The sequence below is a fragment of the Bombus pyrosoma genome, linkage group LG10 (assembly GCF_014825855.1).
Source record: "Bombus pyrosoma isolate SC7728 linkage group LG10, ASM1482585v1, whole genome shotgun sequence".
In the NCBI taxonomy this organism is placed as follows: domain Eukaryota; kingdom Metazoa; phylum Arthropoda; class Insecta; order Hymenoptera; family Apidae; genus Bombus; species Bombus pyrosoma.
This window is the reverse complement of record NC_057779.1, coordinates 7527402-7552031: the sequence shown is the minus strand read 5'-3', so window position 1 is coordinate 7552031 and position 24630 is coordinate 7527402. Positions and strand designations below refer to the sequence as shown.

At 42.1% G+C, this 24630-nt stretch overlaps 1 protein-coding gene across 5 annotated transcripts in view; it reads right to left on the bottom strand.

The window, feature by feature from the left end:
* LOC122571376 (protein sister of odd and bowel-like) overlaps positions 1-24630 on the bottom strand; it is a 251067-nt gene that overhangs the window by 21208 nt on the left and 205229 nt on the right. For 4 of the 5 annotated variants that reach the window (XM_043735040.1, XM_043735041.1, XM_043735039.1 and 1 more), the window contains one exon: positions 14721-14766. The exons of the other annotated variant lie outside the window; for it this stretch is intronic. The gene's annotated coding sequence lies outside the window, so the exon portion shown is untranslated. The remainder of the gene's footprint in view (positions 1-14720; positions 14767-24630) is intronic. 5 annotated transcript variants of the gene reach the window in all.

Below are 24630 nucleotides of genomic sequence, written 5' to 3'. Positions count from 1 at the left end.
TCGCGTGATTTTCTTGCTATTTTTATTCTTTCACTTCGTTTTACATTTTTACACGTATTGCTTTCGCTCATAGCGAGGAGAACTCGTAATTTGTAAGATTAAAGAAGAATTCGAATTGCAGTTACGTATCTTATAGCGACTTTTTAGACATCGTAACAATAACAACTGTTGGAAATAATTGATAAGAAATAAGCACACTTCAGCAAGAAGATTATAATCGCGAACAAGGCGAAACTTGCGCGTCGAGGAAATCGTATTTGAATAATTTAATTCGAAACCAATACAATCCACATTCTTGCATTTATGGTTTTGTCGCTTTGCCATGTTCTCATATGTAAACGAGATGAAAATGAATAAAGAAACAGCGATAGAACACGTTGCATAGAACAAAGTGGTAATAAAAAAAAAAAAAGAGAATGACAAATAGAAAGAACAGTGAAAGGAAGAAAGACGAAGGTCATGTTGCAATGACAAATAAAAAGCGAGAGTCACGGCTGGCATGATTTGCACTTAAACACTACGTGACCCTGAATGGCCAAAATCTTTCATCCGTGGTGCAACTAACTTAACTTAATTATTATTCTCCGACTGAAGAAAGATCTATAAGTAATGGATAGTTGTAAGATATATAAATAGCCTACTATATAGCGTAACAGCACGGCCACTGCTTCCCATTATTCAAACACAAAAACAATTCATAAAGCAATTCTGTTACGTTTTCCTCGTACACCTTTCGAAATCCTGTATTCTATATACTTGCGTGCGAAACGTTTTATTTTATTGCTGCGAATAAAACGCACATCCGAGCTCGTAACAGCGGGTGACCACTGTTACGATCGCGTAAAACGTTTTATCGATAGCTATTCTGACTGTGACACACGAGGGGAAAAAATTAAACGACAGGCTGAATAGTTTAATTGACCAAAGCGATCGTTTTACGAGTGAAAGATCCGCACTCGGGATTTCTTCGACTGGCTTGCAACAACGAATCATAATACGTATTTATATATCAAATATGTATGTCATATGTGTACTGTATATAAATGTTTGTGTACAATTAAGATACAGATGTACATGTCGTATACGATTAAAAAAATACACACACACATATATATATATTAAGCGTAGTAACGCTATAACAACTTCATCCTACTGACCTCTGCGGAAACATAAAACCTGACATTTCGTTAACATGAGAAACCTTCTTAATTATAATTAAGTACGACCAACTAAAAATCCATCGTCCTATATAGCGTATGAATTTACTCCATAATAAATATTTAACACAGACAGTCGAATAAAAAGCATCGGTAAATATCAATTTGACTTAAACTCTTCGAACCCGATTTCCTTTCAAATCCTTCGTAAAAAAAAAAGACCAGTTATTTCAACGATTAAACAACCGAGCCAATTAATCCCCCATTACTAACATGTGTGACGGCATTTCAATCTGAAACTCCGATCAGAATCTACCTACTTACTTCTTGCGAGATCTGGCAAAAACCGATCGAACGCGTATATTTTCGTACGTTCGAACCGGATGTGCCTGTTCGGCACGTCGTGAAAAGGAGCAAAAGAAGGCTATTGGCCGGGTAAACGGGGCAAACAAAATTTGGATCGATCACGGTCGCCTTGGCCGACATGGATCAAAACCGTGGCACGTAGAAAGAAGTTGATGTTTCCCTGTCCAAGACGTTTAACACGGGGTGGCCCGTAACTTATGACGCGAACAGTGTCAAGGAAATTCCGTGGCTCGATGGAATAACGAGAAAATCGAGAATCGCAAAATTGAAACGCAAAATTTGCTATTTTCTCTGCAGGTTGTTCTAGTTATCAGCTAGTTCATAGTTTCGTTTCGTGCGAAGTGTCGTTTTTCAGGAAATCGAGTTTGACAATTTCTTCTTCCATTTGAAGATTTTAACGTTTCCCTGGAGCAGTTCGAGTTACCGTGGTACGACCGTATCTCGATTCCTTCACCTCACGGACATAATTTCAGTCGCCGAGCCCGGAGTAATTACTAATTGCAGACGACTCTTTCGACCTCGACTCGCCTTTTTCTTCTCTTCTTCCTTCTTCTTCGCAACGTCAGCGAGCTCTCCCCGCCGAGAGTTCTATTTTCCTGTAGCGGTCGATTGTTCGTCGACTGTCATTGTGTTTAAGAAGCGGCTTTTTCTCTTCCGCGACGATAGGTATCGTCTTTTTAAAGGACGTTTCCGCCCTCGCGTTCTCGTCGTGCAACCATCTTCCGCCGCCAAGCTCTGGCTCGCTTAACTCGATTCCAGTACACAGGATTTTAAGACAAAACTCCCGTTGTATCTTGACGAACTAGAAATTCGTTTCATTCGCTTAATATCGCGATAGGTACGCTACTTTGGATTTTTTCTTTTTATATATTCTTGTAATTTTCTATATATCGTTGTGTACGTTTTACGGATTCCTGGAACTTGAAATGATCGAAAGAAAAAAAAAAAAAGAAAGAAATGTCTAGCATCTATCCGATGTCTAAGTTTGCTGCTGTGGCAGCGCGCGAGACCAAAGAGAAAATAAGAAAAAAGGCGGCGGACGAGCGCGTCGGGAGAAAGACGTAACGCTGTCAGGAGCACGGCGCGCTCGTGGAATAGCTTTCTCTGTCGCTGCACGTGTGTAATTAAAGGAACTCCGGCCCCCTCAATTAAAAAAATGATAAAACTGGCGGCAATTAAGTCGCAGACCCCTTAACCTACTTGCCACTTAACAATTGGACACGCGGCCCGGAGGGTGAAGCGGCTTTAAACTCGTGTCCAGACAAAATATCAATCCAGCTCTCGCGAGCGGAATTTACTCGCCTCGTCTCGTTTTTCAGTTGAGAGAGAAGCGGCCGAGTCTCGCTCTTACTTACACGAGAAGTCGGATCGCTTGGATCTTCTGACCTGGCCTTCGGAAAAAACAATTTAATTGCGGCCCCGTTGGAACGCTCTTTTTTTTCCTTATTCAGCTGCTTAAGTGTTTCTTGCTTTTTGCGTTAAAACTCCTTAAGTAAGTGGGGTAGATGAGTTACCACGTCGTTTGATTTAATAAATGGCTATACAGGGTGTCTGATTTTAATTCAACGTCGAAAATATTTCGTTAGGCAGAGGTAATCGCTCGTAGACGGTTGCAAAAGGTCGAAGGTGTAAAATTAAGCCGCCTGTGTATTCGGAATTATGTTGGGTCCAAGCGTTATGTTCTCCCTCTCGCTGTCCGATAGTTCGTTATTTGACAGCCTATCGTAATTGATGACGAAGAAAATGCCAGGCAAAGGCAAGGAACCCATTTTACTTCGACGCACGAAAAATAGAAATCCTTTTTTTTTCCGTATACGAAAGCTACAAATTTCCATCCTCCGATATTTCCCAAGGATATTTCTGCGAATGATCATTTTGTATTACGGACGTTCCGGCTTTCTACACTCACCGAGTATGTACGATAAATGTACGTTTCGATAAAACGTAGCGCCATGGTGAATTTAAAAGGGAGAAGGTTATTCATATTACATCTTTATCGATCGGAGAATCGCACCGAGCGTTTCTTCTTCTTCGTCCTATAAATAACAGACGGAACATCGATGTCGACAGAAGACGAACGAAGACGGATAATTGGTGGAGCCACGGTAGTCTTCGCAGCAGGATCGAGGTAATTGAATTTAAATGGGACAATTCGGCTGATTCAAGGTGCTCGTAAAGCGACCCATCGATCGGGGACGACAGTCGCAAGAAAAATCTGCTGTACGATCCGCGGATGGAGAAAAAGGCGACGAACTGGCTCGTTATTAACAGCTAATAATATGGTTTATCGTTTAACCAGGCTGAAACGTAACATCCTCGGTTCACGTAGTTTTAAGGAAACAATTGAACAAATGTCGAATTACTGGCACGTATACGTAACCGTAATCGTAAAATCGACGCCGCTTCCGCGTAATCTGAAAATCACTGAACTGGTTGCTAACATAATATAGTTGTTTGCCAGTTTTCTGGTCATCAATCTCAATGTGCGTTTGCACGACGAGAGAAATTTCTAAAAACGCAAAAATATTCTCCTAATCCACGGCAATTTGCGCTTACGTAATCGAAAATTGGCAAGCGGCCTACGCGCAAAAAACCAAGTCCTGGCCTCTGATTTCTTAACCTCTGCAGCTACGTAAAGCCTAACGTTCACGACGCTGTATTAGCTGCCCGATCGTTCCGATCGTTTGCAACTCCATTACGATGAAACAACGATTTTCGCTGTTATTACTTGCTCGGCTATTACTCGAAACACGAAAAGAAACGATTGATATTTCGGACGGACGATGTTGCCAATTTTTCGTCCGATACTCGCGCATCGGCCGATCGCAAAGATCGTAAGATGGGAAGATGTGTTAATACGATCGTCATAGAGTAGCGAGATAAAAGCGTTTCGCGAGACAGGATCGTTGGAAGGAAACGGATGCTCGGCCCAATTTCTACAGCGCACGCACATACGCGAGCTGGAACACTTCGCGATCGCCACGCTACACTTACGAATTCGGCGTCATTGTATGCGCTAAAAGCAAGAAAAAAACGAGGCTCCGACTTGTTACGATAGGCACGCGGGATGCGACCGTGACGGACACGTTGCCTACTCGTATGCAGATTATATTTAAATAAATCGGTCATTCGCTGTTTTCAGCTCGTCTCCTGCGGGCCATGAAAGGCCTCGTTTCTTTCTTTCGAACGAGGTTTCCTCGAACGTGCTTGGTCGCTGAATTCGAATCTCAAGGGAGATCGTTGTTTATCGTTTGTATTTTATGAATTTATTCGTTACAATCGATTATTATTTTCTATGTTCCGACCGTTTATTTCCAAGTTGCTGCAAGTTCATTCTTCTCTGCCTTGAGACACCGGTTTATCGAATACTTGGTTTGTCTGTGCGTTTAAACAGACGGTAGATTCATCGTACGAACAGCTTCTCTTTTTTTTTTTGAGAATTAACTAGACCAATATCTTTCTTCGTGAGTCACGAATGGACTCGCGCCACTTTCAAAATTAATGAATCGTACGATTATTTAGAATCCATGTTTTATGCTTTAATCCACTTTTGTTCAGAAATAAGAACAGGGCGGACAAAATACTGTTATTTCATTTCGATATTTAATTTACTTGTTTGGTGGAACGATAGGCTTGTAAGATTAATGTTACGTACATTCTACATATTTTTCATTTCGGATCGTTATGTGGAGGTGTTTTGAAAGGCTCGTGATATAGACGAGGTATGTAGGGCAATAACTGCATCATATCCTTATATTTTATTACCTCGTGCACGTGTATTTTCATTATAGTAATTCGTTAGCAACGTCGTTCTTTTTGCAAATAATCAGTTTCAACGGACAATAATCCGATGTATCTGAACGTGGCAAACGTATGGGCAGATTTTGTCGAAGCTTGTTGTAAAGTTTAAGTGCCGCGTTTAACTCATTTGCATCCGGATTAATCCGCGCGCTGCGACTGCTTCTTATTTCAGTCGCTAAGTATTCTTCAGATGTGAGAGTTTTGACCCGTTTGTCAGCATCTCGCCTACTATATCAGTCTATTGTATATTCCATTTTAAAGAATTCCACGAGAAATAATACGATTCAATTTCTTATTTCTTATTTTGTTTAAGTAAAACATTTTTTCTTTTTTCCTCTGTTATAAAGAACGTAAGATGCGATGTTTGCGAAGTAACATTGTCTACCAATCGTTTTGAACAGTAAATTTTCGATAAACTCGATGAAGAATTCCCATGTCATTTACTGCACCTACGACCAGTCACAGGGACCAGTCGTCTTCTTAAGTAGAGCCATAATGCAAATGGGTTAAGCGTTAAGTATCGATAAGTTGAGTTTCTCATTAATAAAGTGAAATAAAGCAAACCGTTTATCGCTTTGGAAGCGTTACACAGTTATTTTGTAATTAACGTCGAGATCCACGTATTTTCCCCCATCTTAAATTTGCACTTCGCCAGCAATCACATATAAACGTAAAGTTATTATTAATTTGATAAGACTGGTAAATGTAATAATAATTTACGAGTATATCACTGAATCGCATTTAAACAACTTGTTCACGCCCGCACGTGCAATATCGCGCGAGATAGAGAGGATAGGATTACGTTCGCTGTCATTTGTATTTCATTATCGTTGTGTCGACTCGTTGTGTTTGGACAGGCTACGGATTACAGGAAGTGAACTTACATCGTTTTCGAAATAAACGGTTACGTTCATTTATTAACGAAGCTTTCCATCGGTTCAAACGGACAAATATTTTCACACGTAAATTATAAATCGTTTATAAACAGAAGATATACGTGTTCAACACGGATAATAAAAAAGATAATGAATAAGATAATAAAAAAGATGGCACTAAATCTATAACGTAAATTTGTCGTCTTCTCAACTTTTTCCAAAAATACCATACCACGCTTTATAGTTACATCACACAACGTACGTATCTTACGCTCCTTTAAACTTTCTTCAATTAATTTCCCAAATTCTCCGTTCGAATAAAGATTCTGTTTATACGCACGTTTCTCTACGCGCACCTCCAAATACGTCCGAAGCTCGAGAAAGCTATAGCAAAAAGAATTCGTTGCCGTTCTTTAGTACGTTGCAAGACACATAAATTTCTATACTTAAAAGTTCAAGCTAAGATACTTTCAACATTCTACTTCCATTACCGTAGAACGGCACATTGTAGAAATCCTAACGAATGCCGTGCTCTTGGAAGTAGCAAGAATTGCCGATCACGATCGTTGCCAACGAGTATATGCTAAATTTTCTATTTGTCTTGACACACTATATCTACACGAACGTTACAATCTCAGTTTTTCCAAGCTATCATCAGCACGTGAAAAAAAAAAACCAGCTTCGACGTAAATTCCTATTTCTCTGATGGCATATATCTCCACCCCCCCTCTCTCTCTCTCTCTCTGTCTCTGTCTTTCTGTCTCTCTTTCTGTGTATACAATTCTACGATTTCGACCTACTCACGTGCAAAGAAATTTTCCTGTTCTCTCGTTCGTGATTTTCATCGACAATCACGGTTAGAACATCGAAGGTACATTGTACATGCACCGAGCTGAATTATCTACAAGTGATCTATCAGAGTCATCTGACATGGTGCATTATGCATTGCAGCGTACAGCATCAGGGGGATCGGTAACGTGGATTTCATGGAAAATAGGTGAACGTAAGTGTGCCATTTCAAAGGATACAGAGACGCCGCGTGTTTACAGGTGTGCGAATTAATGCCGCCGATCCTAAACTTATTTATTCTTCTGTACGTATTAAGCGGTATGCAACAATAGTGCGTGTGTGCGATACGCTGTGTACCAGTCATAGGTATCAGATTCAAAAGGGGAAAAAAGAATGACAACAAGAACCTACTCTCGATTCCCACACTTTCCTGCCCAAGCTGCATGCACCAAAAACCTGTATCGCGATTTATGCATCGACGCGTTTACCTCCGCTAATCCTAATTTACCCGCGAACGCAATCGATCCGAGTGATCTAACTGCGCGTGCATTATGCATTGCGCACGCAGCGTTCCTGGGGATCGGTATCGCGAGATTCATGGAAAATAGGCGAACGGAGCCGTAGCGAGAGATCCCGTTACGAGAGAGAACAGGCGACCAGATATGGAACGATTTGGCTGGAAACCGCGGAACAGCCAACGTTTCTCCGAGCCTCGTGTTACACATTTTCAGCGAGGCGATGTCTCGATCTTTTGCCAGGTTTATGGCCCGCCGTCGTATTATCGTCGGTTCTACGTTTTCACGTTTAACGCTCGCGAAGAAAAAGCTGGAAGAAAGACAAGAAAAATGGAAGAGAAGGAGAGAAACACGGAGAAACGTGTGGCTACGCAGGGAAACAGAGAAAAACAGAGGGGGAAGCAATGGTGAAACTCGAGAGGAGAAGCAGAAAATTTATCAGAAGCCAGAAGGTGTGCAACGCGTTTGAGCCTGGAACGTGGCTGTTTTGCATTCGATCCCGTTAAAACACAACGCCGAGATTTCCTTTCGCTTCTGGACAAATTTAAATTGGACTGGCCTTGTGTACAGCTGAATCTATGGGGCAGTCTGCGGTTGAAAGAGCAATCTATGGGCTGCAGGGTTTCTACCAGGAACAGTATCTAGAAAGTGTGGATGCTGATGTGATTTGAGAAGCCGGCCGAAGGATACGTTCCTTCGGTGGTTTCCTCGATACATGTTTGTTCGTGGGTGTGGTTTACTGATGTTTGAAGATGTTTGCGAAATACCAGGTATTTGAAGATTTCGTCGTTTCGAATTTCCAAGCAACAGGTTTCCGAATTCTTCAGGATTTTAAACGTTCTGTGGTTTACACGGTATATATAGTAATTAGGTGATATAATATTTCTTTACGTACACCCTTAGTATTACGATGGCGTTCTAACATTACTACACTGCATCCAGGAAAAACAGTATGTCACGTTTATCTCTTCAGATAATTCAAAAGAACCAACAGCCACTTGGCAGTTACTTTTCGCCACGTTAAAAGTATTCGTCGATGGATATTTATTAACGAACACGCACGTTGTAACGAATTACATATTGCGCTTCTCGTGTTTGCAGATGTTTCGATAATTTCAACGATACCCAGAACGTTCTACGATAAACGTTCGTGAATACTTTCGTGAGCCACTTGTCCAATCTATTTTTAATTCATCAAAAAACACGACACACTCGATATATCCGCAGAATTGTACAGCGTTTTTGCTTCTTTTTCTTTCTTCTTCTTTCGACAAGATTAACCGATTCTGTTATCGTCCTCGTTCCATCGTCTGTAAAAACCCAAAACCCACTCATCCTTCTCAACCTCCGCAAATCTTACGTCCGTATCAACTTCACAAACTCCACACTTGTACCGTCAACATTACAAATTTCTCCGCTGGATTAGCAAGAGTCGGCAAGAGTGCTCGTACTCGAATCGATTTCCACGGAACACCCCCGAGCTGGAGGTCGTTACAAGTTCCGCAGGCACGTGCAACAGGAATCTATACCCTTGGCTTTGGCTGAAATTTGCATCGCGTCCCGTTAGAGGACACCGATCCCAGATGTGCTACGTCTACGTACTGAGATGTCTACGTACTGAAACGCCTACAACGAGACACGGTAATCTTTCCACGATGTATACGCACCAGCTTAGGAGAAAGAGAGAGAAAGAGAGAGAGAGAGAGAGAGAGGGTAGAGAAAAATAGTTTCCCGTACGAATATGGAAATAGTGGCGGATGAAACGCATCGAACGCTCGTGCGCCTTGCCACGGATAGTATGGCTTCGCGTGTAGGACGATGTTTGATCGCATGTTGAGGAGGAAAGAACTTTAGCTTGTCGTCAGTGCGTCGTGTGTTTGAGAGCTTTAACATGATCGATGGCTGGACGGTATAAATATGACGTAATTTTGAAGGAATGTATTGGAAAGTCCGTTGCCAAATTCGACAGAGGTGTACAAGCAAACATATTCTTATAGAATTGACATTTCTTTAACGTTCTCTAAACGACGTATCGGCCGAGGAAGTTTCCGCGTTCTTCAGTGACGAATTCTTTCAAATAGTTCTCATGTTCTTTTAGTATATTCGAGTTCTTGCTAAGTTAAAAAAAAAAAAAAAGGAAAGGAAAAACGATGTCTGGCGAATAGGACAGATACTAATTGACCAACAGCCACATCGAAATGCATTGGACGATTCATCGATATATTCGGCTGGTTCTCGTGACATTTTTCTGATATTATTACCTTAGCGAACGACGACAGTATTTTTACGAGTTCGGAGGAAACCTTTTTATCCGTTCTGCATCTTGCAGGAGACCAGATACTCTTTCGTAGAATGTTTCCTTGTTGAAAATTTGTCTCCTTACTTGTATCGCCTTTCTTCAACAAGTCACAAATCAACGGATACTTATACAATGTAGATAGAATATTTAATACGATCGATGAATGTCTGTACAGACATTTCTCATTCTCCTCGTAGAGAATCCTCCTCTCCCATTGTGTTTGAAATTCGCTCATCGTCAGCAGTTTATCGGAAACCAAGAAGAATTCTAATCCGTGGAATCAGTTCACGGAAGAAAGCGCTAGCGTAACGGAGCGTTCCGACAAGCTTCCCGAAACTGATTGCCGTGGAAAGAAGGAGGCCTTACTCGGTCCCGTGCATCGTTCCCCATAAATCATCGTGGCCGCGGCGAAACAGTTTTTCCCGGAGCGGAGACTCGGTCGCGCAAAAAAATAATCAAACGAGTTGCGCTTTAGGAGCGCAATAAATAACGCAGTTTATCGAGCATCCCCTCGCCGCGCTCGGCAAACCGTGTCCTCCAAATAAATGATCCTACGTCAGCGCGCGGCTCGTGATTCCTCGAGCAGTTCTCGAGGAACGAGCGAGCTTTCGTTGGCCGTTGCATTCGACGTCCACGCGATTTATCCCCACCGATTCTACCGCCAACCTGTAAACCTTTGTGTGTACAACTAAATATCCGCTGGACACGGTATATACGTAGTATGTACCTCGTTTTATCGCGTGTATACGACCGGATCCACGCGGATCGAAGCGTGTCCGAGATGTTTCGTGCTGAACGACGCGCGGTAAATAGACTACAATTTGTCATTTCCCCGTGGTTCGTCTTCTAGCGTCTTTACGCCTTTTCAGTTCCTCCACACACTGCGATGCTTTGCAATCTCTTTCACCGTTTCTTTAGAAATCTTTGTCCGTCTCTTTGTAGGAGGATCGGGATTTTGAAAAAAAGCCACACGCTTGGTAATTTAGAATTTTTAAGATAAAGTTGCGATATCGTTTAAGACAGTTAGGCAACTTTGGGAGAATTTTCTAAGGAGAGTTTGCGAAGGAACGTTCGAGATTGGAAGATTGTGATTTGTATTGGGAAATTCAGTGATCAAATTACGATAACAAGTACAGCAAAAGTCCATTTATCCGGCGCATTCGGATAATTGCATCAACAGAATAATAGCATCTTCGTTGCTTTATTCGTCGTTTATTTGTCCGTACAATCCAAGTTAATTTTTACACGAATTTGGAATCGCATCGCTGTCGATATCGAAATACGTTATTACGCGGGGACACTTCTTTTCTTCTTTTATTTTAATCCGCGTGTACGCGGTCTATCGTGTCTACAGCGAGGAATCAGCACAGGCTGTGGTAGCTTATACTCGGTGACGTATACAAAGTAGATGTAGATGTAAAGTGTGATGTCTCTTTAATCTTTCGTATTCTTCTGCGGTGTCCAGCAGTTTTGTGGTCAGTTTGTTGGGACGATCCTTCAGCGGTTTGTCGATATAACCTGCCGCGTCTGGCCATTTCTTCTTTTACACCGAGTATACCGGTTACTTTTATTTATTCGTTCGCTCGGGATGTACAGACCCGCGAACCGAAACTCTCAGTCGCGGAAAGACTAAGGTGAAATCTGTATATAGCAAGGTAAAAATATCTATTCGTGTGGTCTGCAGACGAGTAATAGAAGTTTGGGAACGTTATTCGATAAATCGGGCATCAGTTCGGATAAATCGGATACAGCGTAATTTGTCGCGCGTGGAATTTTTGTTGGAAAATTTTTGAAACTGCAAGAAGGGATTCTTAAGATAGAAAATGAAACTTGACTGAGAATCGAATTTCTCTCGTAACTGGTAGATAGGCGAGCGAATATTCCCAATATTTCAGAAAGATTTGTCAGCTACGTTGCGGCGACTGTGCGATCGTAAACAGGTTGCTCGAAATCGCGGCCCACGGAGCGGTCGGTTGCATAATGATTCGACCTACGCTCGCGAGGTGCGAGATGGAGCGATTAACGCGTTCTCTGTATTTCGCCGTGAAGCGAGGACCAGCGTCAAAGAGATCAACTCGTAGAGAAACGAAGGAAATATTCCTGGCTCGTAAATACACGGATCTTGCACGAAAGCGATAATATTTATCGCGTATTTCGAGAGAATAATCTTATCATCACTCGTGCTAATGAAAACGTAGTTAAAACAATTAAAAGAACTGTCTGATCCGGAAACGTTTGGTCGATCGCAAGCACGCGACAAGGAAGAAATAAAATGAAGAGAGAAAGATATTTAGTTTACTCAGAAAAAGTAAAGTGAAACAGGGTGGAAAAGAGGAAAGTCAAATATAATGAAACGTGATTTCTGACTAGCAAAAAGTCGTGAAATAATTCGAATGACAAGCTACTTAGTATTTATACGTAATCGATCGCGACTCCGCTAGTCATTCCGTACGGTTCTTGACTTGCCCTGACGGGTCATTGCTGTTCCACTCGAATCAACATGTCTCGAATAACAGAAACTCGTCTAAAAAGATCCCTGGTCTTTATATCATTTTATTTTTATCGTGTCGAATTCGCGAATGACAGAGCTGCAAATTCACGATACCTCGATAAATCTCGATAAATCCTGTTCCGCCTCTAGCATCGCGCTTAATAGGTAGACAAATACCCTTTACACGTTAGAAACGATAGATAGCCAGATAAAGTGTCAATCAATGACTGAAAGCATACCCAGATCCTTAAGATAACCTGATCTGCGTGAAGAATATCTGTGAAATGTTTCGGAATTCTCAGGTCTGAGATATTGAAAGATCTAGAAAGACGGAACGTTGATCAAACTTTCATTGATTAAATGCCACCAAGTTTATTCATTCATACACCTATTGGACAATAAATAGAACAGGATACTCACATTTGGTATAATAATGTATTCAGAACCCGAGATACATCTGGAAAATCTACCGATGTGTGCTCAACGCTGGATACGTTTGCCAACAACTCAGACATATAGAAACAAGTTTGAGGAACGAATCAACTTCAAAGTTCATTCCAACTGTATTACTCCGATCAATCTCTATTAATCCACGTGCCAACCACCTCGATCAATCTTTAGCCGATATCGTCAACGTCGTACCAATCTCCAGATACGCAGGTGTATCTGTCGACACGAAACAACTGTACAAACTCAACGAGTTGCAAGTTTATCCCGTTAGCACACACGTCATTTTATTCTCTTTTTATTCTTCCGCAACACCATAGACGAAACGTCGCGACATTCATAATCGATTCGTGTCTCGAAAAAGATACAATGTTAAAAAGCATTTCGTCTTGTCGCCGTCAAATCTCTCAAAACCCGTCCTTATAGACGAGTGAAATTTGAACGATCGGACACGAAAAATTACCAATTGGACATCTGGACCGCTCTTTCCTCCAGCGTTCCGACATTAAACACCTCCCTTAAAAAACCACCGACACGCTGCCGGACTTCTTCCTGACCCGATGACTCTCCGTCATCGCGTCACTCGACCTGGTTACCGATCGTTTTTCATTCCAACGAGCGTCGGCGAAACGGGAGCGGGAAAACGTGGTCGATCCGAGCTCGCCACGAATTATCGCCTGCTAACAACGAGGTGAAAAAGTATGCTACGAAATAATTCTCCACGACCGAAAATATTGAGCAATCGATCCGCGTTCGCGCGCTCTTCCTCCACTGACTCGTGGGTGTGTATACACGGCTGTGCCGACAAGCAACAGGTATTAACATTATATAGGCCTGCATGTACGTTATATAGAAGCACGAGCACGCTCGTGAAACGAGTATTTACTAGCGAAACTGGCTGGCGAACAGAGCCGCCCGTATGCAGGCCGAACGCTGGTAAATCTAGCACGGTATCGCGTGAAGCAACTGGCAAGTACACGAGCACCTAGATACACGTATAAATATCGGTACCATCGGATAGGCGGGAACCATGGCGCGCAGCTGCACCGGTAGTTTGCAACAGATACTCGGAGGAGCTACCGAACGTGCTTCGTGGCAGGCCACCTCGAAGAGGAACAAGCGTAAGCGCACGCCTACCGCTTGGCAAGGTATTTTGATGCGTGTTTTGATCGGCTACGCGAACGGTACGCGCCTTGCTGTTACGCAATTGCGATCGATTGCAGCGATCGAACGGTTCGCGTTTGCTGTTGGAGGCGCACAACGAAATGCAAAGAGACGAGAGATTTTTAGCGTTCAGGAGCAGCCCGATGTAAGACGCAACGGTGTATTAGGCCAGTCGTGTTACGTGGATGGAATTTTTTAATCTCGAAGATGCGCAGGAAGAACGTAACGAATGAGAAAATCGTGCCTTTAACAATGGTTAAATATCGTAAGTCAAGGAGAGGTTCTCGCGTAACGGTAATAGAACCGAGTGATTTCTATCAATCCTTTTTAGACTAACCGCCGATTATGTGCATCTTTTCCAGACGTAAACAGGATAGTCTTCAAGTGGAAACGTGATGTTTTTGTTTCACCTTTTTTATCGTTTGAAAAGCATATCGTCTGCAAGTGTTTCGATCGTTTTTCACAGAGTAACCGTCGTTGGCGTGCAACATGGTGTTCGTAAAAGTCATGCGAATGGTTAAGAAATATTCTTAAAGCTAGAGAATTTGTACCGGGATCGGGCTTATTTCTGAAAGGAATACGCGAAATTTGGCGTTCGGAGGGAAGATCTGCTTCTTTCGGCAATTTTTCAGCTAGAAAATTAAAAAACGAAATGAAAAGAAATTACGTCTGTACTTCTATGTTTATGTCCGAAAAGCGTCTAGTTGCGTGTAATTACTGGTCAGTTTAAAAGTCGACGCTATAAAAGTACAAACATCACAGAGCGTGAAGTCATGGAGAAGGAAGTTTTGGGTATTCGTCGTGGAAATTACGTACCCCAGTGGCAGGAACAGAAGAATGTGTCAGCTCCAAAACACCTCGTCTGAAAGAGAAAAAGAGATTTATGAAATTCACGAGATAGTAAAGGCATAGAGAGACGAAGGAATGCGATGGGTATATTCTAAAGTCAAGTTCAACTCGCAAGCTTTGAGTGTAAATCTCAAGTACGAAATACGTTGAATTTGGCGATTAGAAAAGTAGGCGACGAGTGTAAACGGAAGAGAAACGTAACTGAAAGTTCGTTGCAACTCGAAGGGAGGGAGAGAGAGACTAATCGAAAAGTAAATAGCGATAAAGTTTCTGAAATTATTTTCTCCTGCGTAAAACGCACAATATTCGCGATTCTACGCTCTAGCACGAGAAGTTTCATTGAAAGAAAAAATTCATTGAAAGAGAAACTTCAATTACGTAGAATTTATATTAAAATTTTAATACGTACAGCTTGCTAAACAATTTGTAACAATCGACGCAGGCAATTTATTTCATCGAAATTTCATTGTGCGTCGATCTAATGGAAAAGGAATTCTCGATAGGGACTTTCACGATAATATCAGAAAATGGTACAAATTTCTCTCGCGGCTCTTCCATTCGAACCCGTTGAAAAATCGTTACGTGCGGAACCGGGTAACCGAAAGTGAGTTTAACGTAAGCGATACATAATTCGTTTGCCGAGCAAAATCTCTTCCTCGTTTCACAATTGAAACGCCGCATCAAACACGAACACGTTGAATCACAGGCAACGATTCCATTTGCTTTTTACGCGATCATTCAATTAGCAAAAGCTATCGATACTTCCGCGATCGCGTTCCAGTTACTGCAAATTCGCGTATTCTCGTCCCGTGGTGAAAAACGATCCAACACCGCAGCAAGAACGATAATGCAAGAAACGAAACGAAACTGCTATTTCACAGTGATTTGCGTTGAATCGATCGAGATTCGACTCTTGACGCGGTACGTATATTGGCTTGTCCGAAAAGTTTCTTTCGTTTTATAAGGAAATTATAAACGCACAATGTTTTATTCTTTTATATCAGTTTATTGAATTATCCACGAACGTAATAATAAAAATAGAACGAAATGGATCACAGCTAAAATTCAATAAAATAATATAAAGCAGAGATTGTTGCTCGAACGAAAGAAACTTTTCGGACAACCCAATATCTTCTTGTATTTATGGGCGAAATCGTGGATAGCATTTCTCGGTTCGATTATTCAACGTGGTGCATAAATCTCAATTCCCAATTATCTTGCGTCGATACGACGATTAGATAATTTACTCCGAACGTTGAACTTTTGCGATCGACGACGATAAAAATGCGACAAAAAGAAACACCACTATATGAGAATACTTTATCGCTTCACTTTGCCACTGCTAGATATTTCCAGGTTATCGACAGAATTACGACGAACCAACGTGCTGCTGCGCGTCCAGCAATTAATTAACCGAGGTGGATAAATTTTGAGAATGCCGTCGAACGAGAAAGCTAATTGGATCGGTACGCTTACGAGCTCGTGCATGGTGATACGCGCTAATGCACCGATTCGCGCAACAGCCGCACTTTTTGCCTGCATGCTTGCCAGCCACACGACACGTAAATACGTGTTCCAATCGATTCTAACCGTTCTCGCGGCACGGAGCTACAAACGTATAAAGATTGTCGCCCACTTAACAGCCACCATAGATATTCGTATCAAATGTATATGGTGTTCGCATCGTTAGTTTTCATCGGTCTTTTCCGGCAGATTCGCGTCAACGCTACGAGAGGAATAGAGTTTTGGCCATTTTCATTCGCGGTCTGTCTGTAAATGTTGCGAGTAGATATTTTCAATCTGATATTCTAAGACTTTCAAATTAACAGTTACTTTATCTTCTTCTTTTGTACGAGATCGACCGATCCCATTGGACGATCCTTTCCACAATGAATCCTATGACGCGATGGATGAAAAAGCCACTGTGACGCTTTTTATTCAAGGAGGTTAAACGTGTCGTAAAAATTGTCGTGGTTATTAGATGTATGAAGAGAGAGAAACGAGTGGATAAATTGTAAAGTAGAAAATATATTTTAATACAGAAGTGTAAGTACAAGTAGGGATATAATTCGAGCTGGTCCAGATGCAGCGTTACCCTGTAACTGAAAACCCTGAAGCCATCGTCGCCTGTCTACTGTTTATGGTCTGCCTTCGTCCCAGCTTTTTGTCTATACGCTGTCGATGGCTTCAGTGCTTGAGAAAACTAAAAAGATCAGATGTAGAGTTTTCCTGGAAGTGGTGACCACTTCGACAAAAATGTTAAAAAATTGCTGAAGGTTTAAAATTTCGGCGGGCGAAATTTCTATCAAAATACTTGGTAGAATTAACATTTAAGAAAATACTTGATACGACTCGATGCTGGAGAACATGTTACAACATCTCCTTCATTGTCTCGTTTTTTGTTTTTAATCGATTTTTCCTACCTTCCTAACTGAGTGAATAATCTCGCGACTATACGTAATTCTACGAAATATATCATTAAAAAAAGAAAAATTGATAAATTCCAAAGATCCAGTATCCCGTAGGTGCGTAAATGCAACCAGTTTCTCTAATCGATAATGTAACATTTCTTTTAACTTTGGAATTTCTTATACAGGTATTTGTAAAATATGCCACGCTTTCACATTCTCTTCCCGTTCCGATCGACGATCTTCGATTCTTTTTTTCAAAAATATTCGTCGATTCGAGTCAGTGACAAATTCGTTCGAACCTTTATTGATTCCAGCCTGTCCGAAGCTGACGAGACGTCGAACTCTTAAACAGTGATGAAGCTTTATCGATCGTCGAGGAGAATTTATCCGCCTATTAAAACCCTGACGCACAAAACGTTTCCGCTATCTATCCACCCGATGTTTCGAACGTCCCGCGTTATTTATGCGCGTCTCCGACATTCAGGAGGTTTCTCGTTATCTGTCTCGACTCGGGACGTTTAAGCGTTTCGCGTTATCTGCTACAAGTCGGACAAGCTTAAGAAATTTCACCGAGGAAACACGCGCGCTTGGCTCGTGGAAATATCTCCACTGTGCGTTTACAGTTTACAGGACGCGGGAAATTGATCAGTTTCTATCGTGTTTCCTTTTGGAAAGCTTGACGGTTTTTACTCGAAACTTAGAGATATCTGGCTTATCGCTTTCTTACGAACTTTGACTTTGAACGTAACGTTCAGCGAGAGTGAAAGGGTAAAGTTGAAACCCAATCTGATAACATGCATACAGGTTGCAAGATATTCACTGTGAACCTATATTTAGTAAAAAGATTGCAGAAGGAAAAGTATGAAAAGTAGAATCGCCTAACCGATTTCGTCGAATGCTGACACTTATTAACCAGTTAGCTGTTGCGATTTCTTTGAAAAATTTACCTAAAATTTGTCGCAGAAAAGTAAGCGACGACGAGTATAATTTTATTTTCTAATTTTATTACCGACAGTGCTCGTCGTAACACGAACTATCGTCATTTCTTCGTGACGAGTATACTCGTGGAAAACGACCAACTGGTTGACATCGAGAATGATTAACCGTTCGGATACTTTCGTGAACTTCGTAAAAAGTATATTTATTTGCACTAAATGTCTCGTAACTTTTGTGTACACGTTCAGAATCGTTGGAAATTTTCCCAACAGCATCGCGATAGTTGGTTTGTTGTTATACTATACTAACGAAATTTCGAAATATTTCGCGCAAATATGCGAGTGTTCACAGGTGTTGGAATACTTTGCGGAGTCGTTGCACATATGATTTTACGTAATTTGAATTTACGCGTATCAAAGCAACGTCCGTCGAGTTCTGGAGCCGCCGTTTCGCATAATCATCGACGGTAGTGCATACATCTTGTTTCACGTGGTTGGTGCTACGGGTTGTGGCGAGTTTCGTCGTGTTGCAATGTCTCTTTCGACGAATGAAGTTCTAGGCTCGAGTGATACCGCACAGTTGAACATGGCTTCCAGCGAATTAGAATAACAGATTGAGAGAGCAACGAGTAATTGCCAGAGTAAGAGAATAAGATGTTGACGGGACGTTTATTGGCTCGCATCGAGCTCAACGTGGTCATTTCGAATGCTAGAATCCATCGGTAACCAGATATGGCTTGTTGGAACGTAAAATTCCCTCTAACTATAACTCGAAAACAAGCTGAAATATAGGATCTTGTGTGCGAGCGGTGAATTTTAAATTCCACTGGATGTCGTATATTATGAGACACCTTGTATTTAGTATGGATATGTAACTAGGTTTACGGTGATGGGTTTGCGAAACGAAATGCTGGTATTATTTAAGTTGACGTTTCAATTCATTACTGCTTCTTTTACTTCGCTGCTATTTCATTATGCTAAAAGTCACTGAGAACGCACGTATCGATATAAATAGTAATGGTACATTACGTCGTTATAAAGATATTTCATGATCGATATTCGATACGATAAAGATATCCGAATGCGGAGAAGCGTGCGAGCCGATACTTTTTCTCAACTCGCTCTAAATTAAGCGGAACGACGCAAATAACCATAAATTTACCGAGCTAGTTTCGCCAATTCCATCTCCAATTACGATCAAACGAATTTGATTCCGATATAACCGACTATCGCACATCGAATGCACAAAGCTCGTTTATTTTACGATTAAACAAATTTCTGGCTACCTACGATCAAACAGATGTAATCTCGTAACGTCGAGTGTCTCGTTCAATTGGACGAAAAGCTGGAAAAATTTACCGAATGCCCAGCTGGACAAATTGTAAAGTACGAATTAAATAATTAAAAAAAAAAAAATAGGACGAAACGATCGCCTATTAACAATTAAGCCGAAAAACTGAACCAAAAAGAAGTCATCTCTCTGTCTGTAGTCAGATAGTCAGATAATTAGGAGCTGGCGCTATTACGACACGTTCGTAGGACCACTTTTATCACGTTCCGCTGTTGAATTCTGGCCTAAAGCAGCTTCCACCTATTACCCGGCCACTGGCTATGCAACGTGGCTTGTTAACGAGCGCCAATTTCCTTTAAAAGCTCGCGGCCGCCTTCGAGATTGATCCAGGGACGAGGAAAAGCGGACAGAAATCTCGGAAAAGCCGTAATTATTATTAATAAAGCGGACAACGCGCTCGCGTCGCGGCACGCACGGAGGGGAGGAGGGGATCGTCAAGCTTCTAGCACGAACGACGATTAAGCTGGAACGCGATGATTTCAGCGAGCTGCTGTCCTAGAAAAGCAGCACGCTCGGATCTAATTGCTAATTAGTAATTAGTAGGTAGACGCCGACGATCCATAGTGCCTTGCCATAAACGACTACAAATGGGCGGTCGTGAGCCTGGACCCGGTTGAAAATTGAGAAATCAGGCGTTTCTTCTTTTTTTTTTTTTTGGGACGGCACTTCGCTTCATACAGCGTGTGCCGGTAATCGCCGTGGTACGATCGGCATGAAGATAATATCAAACGGAGACAGAAGTTTCTCGAGAAGAGTGGAACGACTTCTGTCAGTTTTTGTGTTCTTCTTTTCAAGTCTCAAGTCGAATATGGAAACTCTGGCGTTTAATATTGAAATTCTTGGAATTTGAAGACGCGCAACTACACGCAACGCAAACACGTAAGAAACAAAAGGAGAAAACATCTGAAACGGAGTACTCTCCGCGACATCCAATCGATGAAAGAACTTCTCAGCCAGACTCTGTGTTTTTAATTACATCGGCAAAGATACGAACTTCCGTAAATACACACGATCTGTATGCGTATCGTACGGAATAACGAAATACTTTCGCAGATACGAGCCAGTTATTCGATTAAGAAAAATTCCCTGTTTACACGAATAGGATCAGACAGAAAGGAAGAGCCATTGCCTTTTTTTCCGCCTGAGATCGCGCAGAAGCGACGAAAAGCAATGCATCCTGAGGCGTTATGGAACCCAGAGATGCCGTAATTCTGCATCGACCATTCGTTCGTGGTCACGTTTTCATTTACGTTTGCCCGCTGTCCGACATGCGCGTCGGCTTAATTCCAAAACTCGATCCGCCGCTTTATTACCGCATTTTTTGCGCGTTTTGGGAGAAAGGGCCGTTTCGCCGAGAGAAACGAAAGAGAGAAAAAGAGGGGCGAATAAAGAGAGGACGATGAGGACAGTGGACGTAAGAGGCGCGGCGAAAACGGCCAACAACGGTAGAGGACAATGAGAGGAGGAACAAAAAGGCACAGAGAGAAACAGAGGCGGCACGCAGGATGCATTTAAAGTCGTCTCAACATCCGTTCAGCCTCTCTGTCTCGCTCTTTATCTCTCTCGGCTCTGACAGAGCGGAAAAAGAAGGATTCGTGTTCTTTCTTCGGCATACGAAATCCCGCGTCGTTCATCGCGAGTGTACGTGAAAGAACGCGCGGTCTCGCCCTCCGGCTGGCTTCTTTCGATTATCTCTCCTTTTTTTCGGCTGCGTGACACGCGTGACCGTGGCCAACGCCCGCCATTTTATCCACCCGTTCGCCCATCTCGCGGGACATCCTCGTTAACTCGCGCGACTCCGAGTTCAGGTCGCGCACGGCTGTTTGTCTTTCGTAAGTTGCTCGCATCTGCCGTGTTACGCCGAAAACGCGTATCTGCGACTTTCGCTTAAATCCAGCCATCGGTGCCAGGTAGCCACGAAAATCGTTTATCTGTATGCATGTTAAACCGGAAAGCCGTATCTGCGTTGAAACTAAATTAACGAAATGTCGAGTGAGACAGCATATCGAGGATAAAGGATACGAAAAGGAGGAGCAGAAGAAAGAGAAAGAGAAAGAAACGGTTGCATTGAAACTGAAGATACGACAGTTCGTCTCTCTTGCTCGACAACGCGTACACAATCGATACCGTGTTCTTAAATATTAAAAGTCATTTTTCTCGGAACCACCCTTCCGACCAGATACGCCCGTTTCAATTCGACAGGGCAGCATCGTCGTAAGTATTTCGACATTTGCCGCAACTCGAGCAAAAGGTTGACGTTCCTACCATGTTTCTACCGTTGTGTCTAAACGGCGGATTTCTATTCAAATTTTTGTGAAAATAATTCTAAGGAATAGAACCTGGACAGACGTTTCTTTCATCTGTTAAAAGTTACGACGACCGCACTACTTTGAATGTTTCGCATATCATACGCTTTCTATGCAATTTCGCGTCTTTAAATCTCGCATAAGCGTAGAAAAATCCGCGGCCCACCGATCATCCAATGAAGAACGTCGATATCTTTTCTCTTAGATCGTCAAATGAAAGCAACAGAAGTCGCGTAACGAAGGAACCCCGCCTCCAACCAAATATAATATATTTTTGGTATGCCAGGCTATTTCAGTAATTAGCTGGCGCAGGCCGTGAAACGCAAAAGGTTGAAAATCACTGGGCTATGCGCGTGTCCCGTTAACCTTGCGCGATTCAACGTCCTCGTTGCGAGATAACAAATTTACGACGTTAACCCCGTCGCCTTTTTCAACCGCCACGCTCCACGGGCCACGATCTGCCGATGTGCGCGCGACGTCTGGATTTTTCGTCGGGTCTGGCTTTATAGCTACCGGAAGCGACACGAGAATCGCTGGGAATGCCAGCCACGAGATCCGACCACCGAACGGCTACTTTCTTGCAAAGTTGTGGCTTGTCTTGATGAGATCGAGCAGACGTTAAGTGGTTTAAGCAGGATGTTTAGCAGGGGATGCGCTCCGCGATATTCCGTTGCAATTTATTCGTTACGAGTTGAAGAAATACTGGAGTTAATTTGACATACGGTTAGTTGATTCAACTTGCTGAGCATTTAACGTTCGCCATTTCTTTCGACCGATTTACATCCTGCGATTCTCTTTCCTAATATCGTGGTTGTTGGCTGTGAAAGAGAATCCCAGTGTAATACTTTTGTTGTTGTTATCCTTGTCCATCTCGTTTTCACGATTTCGGGAAATTCAAAGAAATCGACGTGTCCATAACATCCTGACGTTATGATTTTATTTTCCCAATTTAAGAAGAGAATTGTCTGAACGAATGGCATATTCGATTTATCGTTATTCGACAGATTTATTCGTATCTTAATTGTTAAGGGATCGTGTCGTGTAATTTTCGACAGTCCCCTTTAGTAAAAACTAAACTAACTTAATGTCAGAGTATCTTGTAAGGTTACCTCTCTTTGCGCGATTACATTCCTGAAAATTATATTCCGTAGTTTGTATATAATTAATTACTAAAATTTGCATTGATGTGTATAAGTTGTGCGAGCTAATAGGATGCACGTTCGTGACGTTCTTATATCCGACACGATAATAATATGTTTTTATTGGAGAATATTCTTAAAGATTATGGTGATCATCTAATGATATATAGTTGAAATTTACGGCAAAAGGGTTGTACAGGTTCAAGCTGTTATTAAACTTGACTTTACGCGTGTAATTTATCAGCTATCTCTAACTTTCAAGTATTTCTCCTTTACACGTTCACGTGAGATTTCGAACAGTCAATTATTCTTGATCGATCGTACGCATATTTGACCGTACGTAACTGATAATAATAATTAGTAAAAACTGACAAGAAGATAAACTCTGTGTCTCCTACTATGCGAATATTTAACTTGTGCCAATGGCGCATAAAATATGCTTAACGGCGTCATCATGTGCCCTGAGATATCGTCTCATTTTAAGTTAAATACGCCGACGTTGTGCAGAAGAAATCGTAGTTTACCGCATCAAGAAGCTCACCGTACGATCTTTCGCCAATTGAACTGCGTTAACCGCGTAACAGTAAGCATCGGTAAATTTTGCGATTCCATAGACCTTTGCAATTCTCCGTCGGCTATAACATTGATAAAACATTGGCCACGTACAAACCGCTTTTAACCGAAAGGTTGCGCAACAAGTAACAGAACATGTGGGGCTCATTGGGGGAGCTGATCGTGCATCTAAAAACGATGAAAAATGCTCACACGCGACGTATGTTCCGTCTGCCTTCGTTCAGGCACAAGGAATTTTATATAAACAGAGCAAACCTATCGGAAACGTTGAGACACGAAGATTCAGGATAGAGGAGGCTCCTCGAGAAATTCGGGAAACACCAGAAACCATAGAGAACCGGATCTATGACAAGACGTCTACGGACTTGCCTCGACACGCAAGCTGATTATTTCGAGCATTCTCCGTAAAGGCAATTAGATGACAGAAAATTCGTTGTATCTCGTAGACGAAGACAGACAGAAGAAACAATTAGACGCGAAACTTTTTCCACCGTTTCTAACTCGCAAAGTGCAAAGTGCCGGCTGTTACACCCTGTATACTAGCGAACATAAGATATACCATGTATACCGAATGGAACAATAGTAATAGCAATAACGTCTCGAAATTTGCTATGCTCGTATCGGAAGGATAACGTTGCAAACACCTCGAGCAACCACTTTCCACTTTTCTTTCGGTTCTCGTTAACGTCCATCAAATTTTACAGAATCTTGCTCCGAATCACCTGTCCGAACGGTGAAATTCCAGTTTCACCGCGCGTCTACCGCGTTCCATGCGTTTCGCAAGCGACAGGGGAAACCGAGGGTGGTCGAAAAATCTGGCACCATTTGCTAATAATCCAAGTAACAGGTAGGATGACGCGGTGAACCGAGCAGGAAACAGCGGGGAAAGACGGCGAGCCGCTTGATAGCTGCATTAAATTCATATTAAGGCCGCCGTCTCGATCTAAACTCGACGACTTATTTCTCGATGAGAAGCAGCGGTTTCACGAATAGGCAGCGTTCAACGCGTGTTCAACAGGCAGTGCGCGAGTTCCTACGATCGTATCGATCATGCAAATTTTTGAATCAGAGCAAATCGACGTAACAAGTGTCACAAGCCTGTTTATACTTATTTCGCTCGATCGTTCGTGCAGGCCTTGAACGCGACTTTTTCATTTTTTTA